Source organism: Pyrus communis, chromosome 1 (genome assembly GCF_041283825.1).
Source record: "Pyrus communis isolate YQ-2024b chromosome 1, ASM4128382v1, whole genome shotgun sequence".
Taxonomy (NCBI): Eukaryota; Viridiplantae; Streptophyta; class Magnoliopsida; order Rosales; family Rosaceae; genus Pyrus; species Pyrus communis.
In genome coordinates, this window is record NC_142565.1 from 22,893,986 (window position 1) to 22,910,388 (window position 16,403).

The 16,403-nt window shown below is 40.8% G+C and overlaps 1 pseudogene; it reads right to left on the reverse strand.

Annotated features, from left to right (window-relative positions):
- Positions 1–14,512: 14,512 nt before the first annotated feature.
- On the reverse strand, positions 14,513–15,313 carry LOC148699377 (uncharacterized; annotated as a pseudogene).
- Positions 15,314–16,403: the final 1,090 nt, after the last annotated feature.

Genomic DNA, 16,403 nt, shown 5'->3' on the forward strand with positions numbered 1-16,403 from the left:
GCCCCTAGGCGGTCAATGCAGTGGGCCAAACACGTGTCAAGACTGGTCTTACCCCGAGGTATGAGACATACACACCTTTGAATGCCACATGCACGGCCATTTACCCCAGGATAGCTCACTTGATACCAAAGCCAAGGCCAATGGAGCCAGATTTCAAGTCCACGAAGAACACAGGCATGTTTTGTGGTTACCACGAGTATAATGGCCATGACGGCGAGAAATGTATCACCTTCCATGATTATATTGAAGTTTTGGCACGTGAAGGAAAAATTGACCAGTTCCTCTTTCACCCTCCAAGGGATAACCGCAACCAACGCCAAGTGAATGTGATATATTCCATAAGCGGTGGCACACCCATATCTGAATCTTCCAACAGGGCCATGAAAAACAATGAACGAACGTTGAAGCCTGGCCACCAAGTGTTTCACGTGGAAGACATCAGGGGAGGCAAGTATCAAAAGCCTAACTGGGATCCAATATGTTTCTACCCTGAGGAAGAAAGAGGTATCATCTATCCTCATAACGACCCACTAATTGTGGAGGCTCACATAGCCAACTTTGATGTACGACGAATCCTGGTAGACACGGGGGCGTCGGTCAATACCATGTTTGCTGAAGCTTTCAAAACACTTATTGTAGCTGAACACTTGCTCGATCACTCGGTTTCTCCTCTGATAAGCTTTTCTGGTGACGTCGTGCAACCTTTAGGGAGCGTACATTTACCCTTCACCATCGGTACAGGCTCGTACACAGCCACCATCACCACTAACTTCTTGGTGGTCGACTGCCCAACGGCATACAATGTCATCTTTGGGCGCACAGGCATTAATGATCTCAAAGCCATAGTATCCACGCATATGTTATTGATGAAATTTCTAACCCCCTATGGCAATGGTTACATCAGAGGAGATCAACTGAGTGCACGATCATGTTACAACACTTCAGTCAAGCAACAACACTTGTATGTACCCAAAGAAACACTTTCTATACATGATCAAGTCATCAAGACCAGCTCGGACAAAGCCAACTTGAATATTCACGGTGGTAACAATCAACCCGACGATCCTCAAGATGACTCTTTCACCTAGCAAGCACAACCTGCTGAAGAGTTGGAGAAGGTCTCTATCTCAAAAGATTATCCAGATCGCATAGTGAAGATTGGCACCACTTTGTCACCACCCATTCGGTTGGCATTGATCTCTTTTTTGCAAGAGAACACTGAAGTCTTCGCCTGGTCATACGAGGGCATGCTAGGCATCTCTCTCGATATCATCTGTCATCGCTTGAGTATTGATCCTAAGACCAAGTCGATGAGACAGAAGCAAATATCTTATGATGCTGAACGATATGAAGCAATGAAGGCAGAAGTTGAAAAGCTTAAAAGCATAGGCTTCATCCGTGAAGTCAATTATCCAACATGGGTAGTGATAGGAGCATATTTATGCGACTTAAATGGCTTGTTCTCGTACATTTACGTTATGTTTCTTTAGTTATTTTAGTACTTTAAGCTATTTTCGTGTGTTTGTAGGTCCAAAGGGCTAAAGGAGCAAAAAGATGCATTTTGGAGACTTTTTGGAGCACTTTTGGGCTAAGGACGGATAGCTTATGCTTGAAGCCAAAGTGTTGGACGAAATTGAAGACCTAATTGGAGCCAAAGTGTTGGAACCTTGTTCTCTTTAGTTTTAGGACATTTAAACCTTTCCTAATCCCAATCATGCCATGCATAACACACATCCATTCTAACACATTGTCATTGCACATGCATTTCCTTCATTAGTTAACCCACATGCACTTATCACTTATCATCACCACATATCATATCACTTAATCACTTATCACTTAACATCACCACTTAACCACTTATCATATCATAACCACATATCATATCACTTATCACTTATCACTTAACATATCATCCACCTACTTCACCTACAACATCCACCTACTTCACCTACAACATCCACCTACTTCACCTACAACATCCACTTCACCTACAACATCCACCTACTTCACCTACAACATCCACCTACTTCACCTACAAATGACATAGCCTTATGTTCCCTCCACTACTCCTATAAATACCCTTGCATTCATTCATTCAGGGACATCTCATTTCATACACAACACACCACAAACACATCCCTTTCTCTCTTAGCCGTGAGTCTCCCTTAGAATCCAAACTCCATCTCTCCATTTCACACACCACAACTAACACAAACACTTCCCCTTAGAATCCAAAACCGTGAGTCCCCATTCCACCATTCCTCATCCATTTCCATAATTCCCCAAACCTCACCTTAGACCTTGTGCTACAACAACGAGGAAGATAAGAGGGCCTAAACGTTCATACAATTCACGTTTGAGTTGTTGGAATGTTTACGCGTTTCTTTGATTTCAATGTTTAAATTCAATTCTCTTTGTTTTGTAATATGAGGAATGGAAGAGAAGAGTGCCTAAACGTTCATACAATTCAAGTTTGAGTTGTTGGAATGTTTAGGTGTTTCTTTGATTTCAAAGTTATGAGGAACTAAACCCTTTTTGGCTAGGGGTGATTTCAATACCATGATTATTTATGTGATATGAATTGATGAATTCCGGTTATGAACTCTTGATTCGTGAATGCAATTGGCTTAACTATTTGATGATTAACTTATTTGTGTTTGTTGATTGAGGGTCGACACTTAATTAGCATGCATGAATATGTGGCTAAAGTTTAAGGAGGTTTCACATAATCGTTACTAACTTATACTTGAAAGTAGTAAAGGTCGCTTGTCACGATCGCGTTAAGTTTAATTCTTAGCATGAGTAACATGATGTCATAGTTGCAAATGCTTTGTCAATGCTTATGGTTTTCATTATTCTTAATGATCTTCGATTGTATCTCTATTATGATGACATGTAGGGAACTTTTGAGAATGTTTTGGGTTGTCGAATGATGCCATCCAATCCAATAATATAAGGAAAATCTGAGGGTTAACTAGTGATGTCACGGTTAATTTGGGGCATTGTCGTTCATAATTCAATGAAGGAATAACTGGAAATTGATTCATATGCATAAATATCATGTGTGGAGAAAGAACCTCTAGCTAATTCACCAACCATCTTGTTTCACAACACTTGTTTACAATCTGTCCATTTTTGCATTTTGTTTGTTTATTTCAACTTCGTCAAAACTAAAACCCCCTTTTTTTTTTAATGTTCATTTTAGTTAGAATTCAATTTAGTTTGTGTTTTTAAAGCATTTTGAGTTTTTGGTTTGTCTTAGTGTTTTAAACTTTAATTTTGCATTCTTTGAGTCTAGTTTAGTGTTTTAAACTTTATTTTACGTTTTTGAGTCAGTTTCCAAGTGATTAACAATCCCTCCTAATCCCCGGTCCAGAACGATCCCTACTTATATCATTACTACAATTGTCAAAAAGAGGGTTTAATTTGTGTGCGTATAAATCACGCATCAAATTTTGGCGCCGTTGCCGGGGATTAGCAACTTTGCTAATCCCTTGGTTCTTTTCTTTTTTTTGGTTTAGTTGTTTTCGTTTTAGTTTCTAACTTAGTGTTGTTTTCTTTGTTTGTTGTTACTTTTGATATTTGATTTAGTTCTCTTTCTTTGATTTTAGGTACTAGAGAAGTAAGATATGGATTTTGCTAGCATTCAAGCTCAATTGGCAAATCTTACTTCTAAATTGTCGCCGTATGCCGAAAGGACCACAATGCAGAGTGTCCCTACATTTGGTGCTTCATATAGGCAAGGATTTCAAGCCAATCAATGTCCACAAAGAGATTGGAGGGATCATTCAAACTCTATATGGTGGGAAGATCAACAAGTTCAACGTGAAGCATATTGGCAACCATATGAGGAGTTCTATTCAAGACCTATGCAGCCACCACAACTTCATATGCAATATGCTCAATTAAATTCAAGTTCGCCAATAGATTATATTCAAATTCTTAATGAAATAAATTCTTTGGCGCAGGGGTCACAAAATCAAGCCAAGGAGGCTCAGCAAGAAGCATATTGGCAACCATATGAGGAGTTCAATACAACACCTATGCAGCCACCACAACCTCCCCCACAACAATTCCAATCAAGTTCAAGTATGTCCATGGATAATGATAAAAATTTTCAATTACTAACCTCTTTGACGCAGGACGAACAAAATCAAGACAAGAAGTTGGGTAAATTGGACGAGCAATTTGGGCAGATTATGGAGTTCATGAAACAAATTCAAGAGCAAAGTGAACTTTCCAACTCAACTATTGAAAACTCGAAGGAAGATTTTGAAATCCATAATGCTATCACTTTGGGAAGTGCTATGGAGGTTGGAGCTGACCTAAAAATGTCCAAACATAGCCTAGAAGTGGATGAAGAGCTGTTAATTGAGGAGGAGGAAGAAGACATGCACACGGCAAGGGTAGAACAACCCTTGCCGCAGCCCCCTAAGCCCTCTAAACCACCCACCACCAGTAAGGACGTCCCAATTCCATGTTATTCTGATGTTATTCTACCCAATGTCCCTTTTCCTAGCAGGTTTTTGATTTCCAACCAAGAAGAGAGTAAAAAGGACATCGTGGAAGCCTTCCCAAAGGTGCAAAATGCTATTCAAATTCTTGGTGCAACACAGCAAGTTTTAGATGGTGTTGAATTCTTCAAAGGACTTTGTACACCAAGAAGAATGATTCAAGAGAAGGTAGTGGCTGGAGAAGATGTAGAAGGCATCAAAGAGGACATATTTGAAACCACAATTCCCAAGGAAGTTGGATTTTATGACACGGGACAAGTCATAACTTTCGACGGGGTGTTTATTCTGGAGTTCATTTTGGAGCACACAGGTAAGCCGCCTCCCCGAATTTCAATTTTCTTTTATACTAACATGTGGTTAATGATTCAGGCACCCAATCTGGAATTTAAACTATCACCGGATCATTTCAAGTATCACCGCCCATTCAAAGATAAATTCCATGCCGTTTGAGAATTGATGAAAAAAAAAAAAAAAAAAAAAAAAAAAAAAAAAAAAATCTTTTGAAAAACCCAAAAATATGTGTTTTTAGAGTCATTAGAGTCATTTTGGTGTTTGTTTGTGTCTTAGCGCTACTTGGGAGGCAACCCATGCATTCAACAAAGGAAGACTTAGAAAGCACTCCAATTCCAGATTCCTAAAAACTCTTCTCTTTGTTGCTATTTCGTTTCTGCCTTATTAGGTTGTTTAGTTGTTATTGTTTGTTTGTTTATTAATTGTGTGAGTCTATGATTGTAACATTGAGAAAATGTTTGGTTTATTGATAGGCACTGCTAAACAAGGAAAGATGGAGCCTTCACAAAGGGCGTTTACTTGAAGCCCCACTACTGGGCAAAATTCTAGAAGCAGGAGGCGTCGAAGCGGAAGGCATAGATGCGGGAGGCATAGAAGCGGGAGGCATCGGAGCAGGAGGCATCGGAGCTAGAGCATTCCAGGCCCCAATACTTGGCCAAACGCTGGACGAGCCAGGAAAAATATGCCTCTGGAAGTAAGCCGAAAGCCTTTGACGGTCAGTTTGACGGTCACTTTGCATCCGACCATTGGATTCTTGTAGCTCATCAAGCTTCCTCTTCATACCCGTCGAATAGTTGTTAGCAAGCACGTGCAAACTTCTATTCTCGTACTTAAGCAGTTTGATCTCCTGCTTGAGACTTTCCACCTCTGCCATCAATGATTCCACCTGACGGGAGCGGGCAAGCAGGCGTTGGCCCATGTTGGACACAGAACTCGCACACTGAACACTAAGTGCGAGGGACTCTTGAACGGCCAACTCATCGGACTGTCCTGACAGCAGCCTACTATCTTTTGGTGTGAGGAGGTTCCTAGCTACTATTGTAGCTGTTGTGGCGTCCTGCATCACAGAGTCTTCACCTGAAAGAGGACCGTTAGAAGAAAAAAAAGAAGGGCGCCATACATTACCTTGACGGGGCGCAACCAGATCGCTGCTGAGACTCAAATCTAAGCTAAGGTTCGATGAGTTTGCCATTTTTTTCAAAAGTGTTCAAAGAGAATGGGTGGATGGAGTTAAATTTCGAAGGGTCGGAGACGATTTTCAAGAATGGGAAATCTTCAGAGTGTGTTTGTGGCGGTGATCGATACCTCAATAAGAAGCCAAGGCGACGCGTCCACCGATTCAAAAAGCCGGAATTTCCGGCGTAAGTTAGGCGACGCTCCCTCGGCTTTTCAGAAAACGCGTTCAACTTTGTCAAAAGATTTCTGACAAAGCTGAAAACACGTGGACGCCATCATCGCAACTACACATCTTTAGCCGACAAGCGCAAAGTTCAGCGACACTTTCTCTGCTTTTCAGAAGACGCGTGCAGCTTTGTCAAAAGGAGCCGCATCTGCACTCCCACGTGTCGTTCAGAAATCGAAGGGGCGCCTGCTCAGAAATCGAAGGGGCGCCTGCTCAGAAATCGAAGGGGCGCCTGCTCAGAAATCGAAGAGGCGTATTCAAAGATCGAAGAGGCGCCACTATTTCAAAAAGCCGGAGTTGCGGGATCAAAACGTTTGTCGACAAAGGTAAAAAGTACCACCACTTGCTATTATCTCTATATATGTCGACCTTCGTATTTTATGGCAGGGCAAACCTGAAGAAAATGCCCAACTTTTCCTCACCTCTGAGGGCGCACTCCCAGCGAAGCCTCTTGAAATACTCAATTTTTTCTCCCCCAAAGAAGATACCAGAAACCTGGAGTACAAATGAGGCAGAAGGAAACGGTCGATCGAAGCATGTGGAGACAACCACAACAAATACATGTGCTGCTTCATTCGCCGTTTCTTCAAAAGCAAAGGTATCTCATATCATCAAGGTCTAAAGCAAAAGTATCTCATATCATGCTCTTTCCCTGTCCTTTTCTTTGTCCTTGTTCTTACTCGCATGGCAAAGTGAAAGAAGCAATCAGCCGGCACTTGGAGTCAGTCTTCCGATCTGGAGCCAACTGCCTGGAATCTATTCCTGATTGCTTACCTAGTGTTGCTCTCGAGTAGTCATCTTCAACGGTTGATACACTTCCAGAGAAGGGACCACTTCTGCAAAAGGGAGCGAGTAAGGCAAGTGAAAATGATACATTGAAGCATGTGGAGACAAACTTAGGCTGAGTTATCCTCCAACCCTTTTCAATACGAATTGGAAAGATTGAACAAAGAAACAGACCAAAGGAGTAAGCTCAGACCTTCGGGGAAGACCAAAAGAATCCTGCTGCCCAGATCAAGAGTAGCACAAAGGAAAATCAACGATGGGCGGCAACCAGTTCGAGAGTAAGCCTATGGAATCATCCAGATCAAGCCTCAATGCAATCAACAAAGAGAAGACGGAATTTACACTCCATAACCAGATTTGCGTCCCTATACTCTTCTCTTTGTTAATTACATTCTGCCATGTTTAGTATGTTTAAGTTCTTTTTGTGTGTTTACTTATGTTTTGTGTGAATCTATGCTTAGAACATTGAGGACAATGTTTGATTTAAGTGTGGGGGGGTAACTAATGTTGTTAATGCAAATTCGTGGGATTTTATCACCCATTACTTCAAATGTTGTTCTTTGCTGTTTTAAGGTGTTTTTAAGTTGTTTTAAGTTGTTTTAGTATGTTTTGTTTTTATAACTCCGAAAATCACATAAAAATTTGAAAAATATGTTTTGAAAAGCCTAAAAAGCGTTTTTGTGTGTTTGTGTCTTAGGGTACCTTCCAACACAATGATAAGGATTTGGTTTGTAAATTGCATGACTGTTAAAAAGAGTTATTAACATAGAGAAAAGTTTGATTTACTCTTGGTATATGCTTGGTTATGGTTATAATATATGACTTCACATGCAATCATAAAAGAAAAATTCGTTTTTGTAACATGCTTGAAGGAAGGAACTCAAACAAACGCTACAACCCTGTGAGACTCGAGCCATTACCTTCTTTGGAGAGTTATTTTCTGTGATTTCTTGTTTTCTAAAGTCGTTGCATGATCTCATTATTCTTGCTTGGTTGCTAATTAGAAGGCGTTTCATCACTTAGTTCCAAATGCTAGAACTTGCATCCATTCCATTCAAAGCATGATTGCATAATATATATCAAGATGAAGTGTGTAGTGAAGCCATCAACCAAATAGCCAACCCATGCACTATATATTGTAGGTCATAATCCCCATTGAGCCATTGTTAGCCTTTGTTATTTGTTTATCCATATCATCCCTACCTAGCCTAGATTAGGACCACCCATACCCTTGTTCTTGAAGCATAGTAAGCATGATTTAGAGGGAATCCTTTCGATTTTGCAAAACAACAAGTGTGGGGGAATTTGTGTGTGTGTGTTGATATGCCAAAAAAAAAAAAAAAAAAAAAAAAAAAAAAAAAGAAAAAAAAAAAAAAGAAATAAGGCATGAGTGAGAATAAAAAGAAAAAAAATATTTCGTGGAAAAAGAAAAAGAAAAGAAAAATTTGTGAAAAGAAAGAAAAAGAGTATGAAATAAGTGAAAATAAGCTCACATGTTTGTGGTAGTTGAAGAAAGGGTCCAAAACGTTGAATATGGCCCTAAGAGTTGTGTGAATTTTCCCCTTGTGTGTCTAAGTGAGTTTCTGCAATCACGAGTGATTCTAAGTGTCAAATTTCATTACTTTGCTTGTTATTGCCTAAAGAACGTTTGTTATCCTTACCTTTCATTGTTAGCCAATCACCCTTAACCCGTTACAACCCTTATGCTTCATTCTTGATCATTATGTTTTCAATAATGTGGAGTTTGGAATTGATGTAAGCATATGGTGTCCCTGGTTCTCGCATCTAATTAGTAGCATTCCTTTCATGAGATCATATTCATATACATTCCAGAAAATGCTTTCTTTGATATAACATATGTGAGTGTTAGAATTCATATTTACATCAATCTTCTCACATATAACTAGTGTAGGGAGTGTAGTCAGAAAATCTGTGTGAAAAACGAGTACATCTAGTAAGAAATTGAGGGAATTCTCTAAGGCATGTTACTACATTTGAAATGTGTTTTAATTGCTTAATTGTGAACTAGTATGTGGTGACTATGATTAAGAATGTACTTAAGTGTAAAGATTGCTCAAATCTGTGAGAATAATGATTTTTAACTTGTCATGTGCATTGGAAGTCCCTGATACGATTGTTGGAAGGTGTAGGTTGTGTTTTGTTCTTTTTGTTTTGTTTTTCTGTTTTGCTCGAGGACTAGCAAAAGCTAAGTGTGGGGGTATTTGATAGGAGCATATTTATGCGACTTAAATGGCTTGTTCTCGTACATTTACGTTATGTTTCTTTAGTTATTTTAGTACTTTAAGCTATTTTCGTGTGTTTGTAGGTCCAAAGGGCTAAAGGAGCAAAAAGATGCATTTTGGAGACTTTTTGGAGCACTTTTGGGCTAAGGACGGATAGCTTATGCTTGAAGCCAAAGTGTTGGACGAAATTGAAGACCTAATTGGAGCCAAAGTGTTGGAACCTTGTTCTCTTTAGTTTTAGGACATTTAAACCTTTCCTAATCCCAATCATGCCATGCATAACACACATCCATTCTAACACATTGTCATTGCACATGCATTTCCTTCATTAGTTAACCCACATGCACTTATCACTTATCATCACCACATATCATATCACTTAATCACTTATCACTTAACATCACCACTTAACCACTTATCATATCATAACCACATATCATATCACTTATCACTTATCACTTAACATATCATCCACCTACTTCACCTACAACATCCACCTACTTCACCTACAACATCCACCTACTTCACCTACAACATCCACTTCACCTACAACATCCACCTACTTCACCTACAACATCCACCTACTTCACCTACAAATGACATAGCCTTATGTTCCCTCCACTACTCCTATAAATACCCTTGCATTCATTCATTCAGGGACATCTCATTTCATACACAACACACCACAAACACATCCCTTTCTCTCTTAGCCGTGAGTCTCCCTTAGAATCCAAACTCCATCTCTCCATTTCACACACCACAACTAACACAAACACTTCCCCTTAGAATCCAAAACCGTGAGTCCCCATTCCACCATTCCTCATCCATTTCCATAATTCCCCAAACCTCACCTTAGACCTTGTGCTACAACAACGAGGAAGATAAGAGGGCCTAAACGTTCATACAATTCACGTTTGAGTTGTTGGAATGTTTACGCGTTTCTTTGATTTCAATGTTTAAATTCAATTCTCTTTGTTTTGTAATATGAGGAATGGAAGAGAAGAGTGCCTAAACGTTCATACAATTCAAGTTTGAGTTGTTGGAATGTTTAGGTGTTTCTTTGATTTCAAAGTTATGAGGAACTAAACCCTTTTTGGCTAGGGGTGATTTCAATACCATGATTATTTATGTGATATGAATTGATGAATTCCGGTTATGAACTCTTGATTCGTGAATGCAATTGGCTTAACTATTTGATGATTAACTTATTTGTGTTTGTTGATTGAGGGTCGACACTTAATTAGCATGCATGAATATGTGGCTAAAGTTTAAGGAGGTTTCACATAATCGTTACTAACTTATACTTGAAAGTAGTAAAGGTCGCTTGTCACGATCGCGTTAAGTTTAATTCTTAGCATGAGTAACATGATGTCATAGTTGCAAATGCTTTGTCAATGCTTATGGTTTTCATTATTCTTAATGATCTTCGATTGTATCTCTATTATGATGACATGTAGGGAACTTTTGAGAATGTTTTGGGTTGTCGAATGATGCCATCCAATCCAATAATATAAGGAAAATCTGAGGGTTAACTAGTGATGTCACGGTTAATTTGGGGCATTGTCGTTCATAATTCAATGAAGGAATAACTGGAAATTGATTCATATGCATAAATATCATGTGTGGAGAAAGAACCTCTAGCTAATTCACCAACCATCTTGTTTCACAACACTTGTTTACAATCTGTCCATTTTTGCATTTTGTTTGTTTATTTCAACTTCGTCAAAACTAAAACCCCCTTTTTTTTTTAATGTTCATTTTAGTTAGAATTCAATTTAGTTTGTGTTTTTAAAGCATTTTGAGTTTTTGGTTTGTCTTAGTGTTTTAAACTTTAATTTTGCATTCTTTGAGTCTAGTTTAGTGTTTTAAACTTTATTTTACGTTTTTGAGTCAGTTTCTAAGTGATTAACAATCCCTCCTAATCCCCGGTCCAGAACGATCCCTACTTATATCATTACTACAATTGTCAAAAAGAGGGTTTAATTTGTGTGCGTATAAATCACGCATCAGGTAGCAAATGTGGCCCTTGTTAAGAAAAATCTGACCAAGGAAAGTCTCTTGCTTCAAAAGATCTTGTGGAGAATGTGTGTCGACTACACCGACTTAAACAAAGGATGCCCGAAGGATAGCTTTCCCCTTCCTCTCATTGATAGACTTGTAGACTCTACAGCAAGGTGTGAACTCTTAAGCTTCATGGATGCTTACTCAGGGTACAATCAAATCCTCATGAACCCTTCGGACCAAGAACACATGGCCTTCACTACTGATAGAGGATTATATTGCTATAAAGTCATGTCATTCGGCCTAAAAAATGCAGGGGCGACTTATCAAAGATTAGTTAATTCAATGTTCGCTGAACAAATTGGAAAAAGCATGGAAGTTTATGTTGCTAACATAAGTAAACATGCTGACCAACACATTGCCAACTTATCTGAAACCTTCTCCATCTTGAAGAAGTATCGAATGAGGTTGAACCCCAACAAATGCGCTTTCGGTGTGGGCTCTAGAAAATTCTTGGGCTTCATGATTAGCTAACGAGGCATTAAAGCTAACCCCGAGAAGATCAAAGCAATCATGGACATGAAAGAACTAGTAACCTCAAAAGACATCCAGAGCCTTACTGGCAAGGTGGCAGCCTTGACCAGGTTCATCTCTAAGGCCACAGACAAATGCACTCCTTTTTTCAAAGCACTTAAGGGAAGTAAAAAGTACATTACGTGGACCGATGAATGTGCCGAAGCATTTAAGAACCTGAAGGAGTACATGAGTAAAGCCCATTTGCTTTCCAAACTTGAAGTTGGCGACACCCTAATTATCTATCTATCTGTCTCAGCTTCAGCAGTTAGTTCAGTCCTCATTCGTAGGGATGGTAGTATCGAACGACCTGTCTACTACGCTAGCAAAGCTCTACAAGATGCGGAGACACAATACTCCAACATTGAGAAATTAGCTCTAGCATTAGTCATGTCTGCTCGGAAACTTCGCATCTACTTCCAAGCACACTCCATCATCGTGCTTACCAATCACCCCCTTCGACAAATACTTCAGAGTCCTGACACTTCGGGGCGAATGATCAAATGGGCCATAGCACTGGGAGAGTTTGACATCTCCTACAACCTAAAGTCAGCTGAAAAGGGCCAAGCAGTTGCAGATTTCATTGCCGAATTCACTTATCCCGTTGACATTTCTCCTACACCTAAGGCAGCGGCTTCATCACTCCTGAAAACCCGGAAGGTAGAACCAACACTACCAGTATGGACTCTATATGTTGATGGCTCATCCAACCAACAGGGTTGTGGAACAGGACTAGTCCTGACTACCCTCGACAAAGTGGCAATGAAGTATGCTCTCCACTTCAAATTCAAGGCGTCAAACAATGAAGCCGAGTATGAGGCCCTTTTAGCAGGCTTACGTTTGGCCAAACACCTTGAAGTTAAACAAATTAATATCTTCAGTGACTCCCAATTGGTGGTTAACCAGGTCACAAACAACTTTGATGCTAAGGATAACTCCATGGCAGCGTATCTTGCGCAAACGCAGCTTTTGCTCAAACACTTCCACTACCAGATCACCCAAGTCCCTTGAGCGGCAAACAGTCATGCAGATGCTTTGGCTTGCCTCGCCTCAGCAGTGGAAGACAAGTTTGGGAGAAAAATTCATGTCGAATTGTTGGCAACACCAAGCACCATGGTCACAGAAGTGTGCAACTTGCAACAGGGGGATAGCTGGATCACCCCAATTTACAAATTCCTTGTTCATGACACTCTCCCAAATGATAAAGCCCAAGCTAAACAGATTCGATACAAGTCTACCCGCTAACTGATCATTAATGACCAACTCTACAAGCGAGGTTTCAACCTACCATACTTACGGTGCTTCACACCTGCGGAAGCGGAAATTGTCCTTCGAGAAATACATGAAGGAGTCTGCGGAGATCATGCTGGATCTCGATCCCTAGCACACAAGGCTTTTCACCAAGGATATTACTGGCCAACACTCCAGCAAGATGCCATCAGAATATCCCGCTCATGTGATAAGTGTCAACGCTACACAACTATTCATCACTCCCCTCCCGAGCCTCTTACTCCTATGATCAACCTTTGGCCCTTCGCCCAATGGGGACTTGATTTGATCGGCCCAATGCCTGCAGGAAAGGGCAAGGTCCGCTATGCAATCGTTGCAATTGACTATTTCACAAAATGGGCCGAAGTAGAACCCTTGGGAACCATTACTGAGGCAAAAATAGAAGACTTCGTATGGAAGAACATCCTTTGCAGATTTGGCATTCCTAATGCGATAATCACTGATAATGGGCGACAGTTCGACAACAAGAAGTTCAGGATGTTCTGTTCTAAGTTCAACATCAACTTATGTTTTGCCTCCCCAGCTCATCCCCAGTCTAACGGACAAGTTAAAGCCATCAACAAAATAATTAAGCGCACTTTAAAAACCAGCTTGGACAAGGCTAAAGGTTGTTGGCCAGAATTTATACCTTAAGTTCTTTGGTCATACCGCACTTTATATCGGACTTCAACAGGAGAAACTCCATTCTCACTTGCCTTTGGTACAGAGGCTGTTATCCCAGTTAAGCTTGAGCAAGCAACGTTTCGAGTCCAGAACTACATGCAAAGTGAAAATGACAAACAACTCACCCTTAACTTGGATCTAGTCGAGGAACACAGAAACCAGGCTCACTTGAGGAATGTCGCCTACAAGCAGCGCATCTCTAACTACTATGACTCAAGAGTCAAACCACGCTCTTTCAAAGTGGGGGACTGGGTATTGAAGAAAAGACTACTCTGCGATAGAGTCCCGAGTGAAGGCACGCTTAACGGAAATTGGGATGGTCCGTTTGAAGTTATTGGCATCAGTCGCCCTGGTTCCTACAAGCTGAGGAGCTCCGATGGCAAGACCCTTGGCCATCCATGGAATGCTGATCACTTGAAGTACTATTACAAGTAGACTCACACTGTACAAGCGTTGAGCTACGGCCATTCTACATCCTATGTAATGAAGGCCATTTGGCATCAATTCAATAAAGAGGTGATTTAGACAACCTGGTCCTAACTCCCTTACATCCCTATCACTGAAACGCTCAGGTTTGAAGCTTCAACACGAATGCTTACAACATGAAATAAAGTCTATATATATGTCAACATGACTTATATCCAAACAAGGGATCTATTCAAACATAACCAAACATTCATCAACGATAGTACAAATACTTGGCAAATAACATCAAAGCGCACAATACAAGGTTGCAAACATACATAAACAAAAAACCCTTAGCCTTATAACATGGCACATGCCAGACAAACAATAAACTAGTACATCCAGAGTACATGGCACATGCCACACAAACAACAAACTAGTACATTCAAAATACATGTAGAAAAAAAAGGGCACTATGAGTCATCCTCATCTGAGGCCTAACCCCTGACAATATCACTCTGCGTTTCAACCGCATTGCCATCGCCACCATCCTCGGTATCTCCAGAACCATCCTCACTTTCCTGAGACTGCTCACCGACACTAGCCTCATTATCAGAGTCATCCTCACTACTAGGATCAATTACGAGGACAAAGGCTTCACCTCTTTGTCGGTACTCATCCATCTCATCACGGTACTTTTGGATAATGCTTCCATTATCATAACGCTCAAGGACGGCCATCCATTTCCTTTTCTGAAAATTAGCCGCCCGGATGCAGTGAGGTTTAAAAGCATCTTGAAAGGCCTGGGAACCTAAGAACTCCTGCACGGCAGCATCCCTCTCAGTTGGAATACTCCTCTTTAACTCAGAAACTTCAACCAAGGCACTATCCAACTCCCCTTTCACCTTGGAAACTTCGAGGATAGTAGTCTCCAACTATTTCTTAGTCCCCTCCAGTTGTTTCTTGAGCCTCACATTCTTACCATTTCGCCTCTTCAAACTCTCAAAGTGTTGATCTTTGAGGCGAATGGCCTCAGCCAAAGCTTTGCTCATTTTTCTAGCATCATTCACAAGCTGGTTATTCTCTTTAAACTTTGCCTTGTATCGCTCGACCTCTCGTAATCTGTCGTCGTACTCAGTCATGATATACATGACAAGATGATCGTCACTACCAAGAAAAAGAGGGAAGAAAATAAAGAAATGACAGAATAACACTTACATAAGAAGATAGCCTCATCATCCGGTCACGATCTGATTCATTCTCATCGAGCAGCTCGCCAAGCTCGTCAACAGTGGATCGACGTCCTGCCAAGCAATTATTGACATACCTAAAACTACTTGGTTGCATGGCAACCTTCAAATCCTTCCAATGGATGCTGCTAACCTCTTCCTTATACTTCCTCTTACGACTGAAGCTAGGGTCACCTTCTTGGTCAGTGGACTTCATGGTTTGAGGAAAGATGGGCTCGATGGTAGGAAGAGGAGGCAACAGTCGTCTCTCCTCCCCTGCAACTATGGCAGCAGGACACCCGATAGCCTTAGCTTCAGCTCTTTTTGAGGCAGTGATCTTGAGGACCTCCTATTGCGACTTAGGTCTAAGGGCTGGCCTCACCCGGTGTTTACGAGCTCCCTTGTGAAACAAAATGTCATCTACAGGAACTAACATGGGTGCTTTCCCTTTATTGGTGCTAGTCCCTCATTTCTTGCTCACTTTCTCCACTGAACAAGAAAAATCAAAGTAAAGAATGCAACTTTGTAAAAGAAAGAGGGGGCGAAATGAAGGATACAACTTACTTGCTCGTCTCTGGCACTCCGATACTAGGGGTTGGAAACCGTACTTTCGAAACAAAGGTCGTAGCTTGCCCAAATATCTATCCTCCTTAGGCACCCTTAACACCTTCTCTACATCAGCCAATTCCCGTCCAGATAATTTGATGTTGCCTCGAGTTACTGCATGAAGGAAAATGTTAGACGCAAGAAGAAACTACAACAAATAGCAAACAATGCGAACAATGGATACATTACAACCTACAGTCTGGAAGTGAGTAAGAACACGTTGCTCAGGCGTGACACCCCTAACATGCTCCCAATCATCATAAAGAAAGCACCAACGATTTTTCCAAATGCAGTACGCCTTTTTCTTACCAAAGACAATACGCTCTCTCTCACTCCGACATGCAACTCGGCATATCTTGGGCATGCTTTCATTGGGCGCATCTTATAGCAGTAGCGC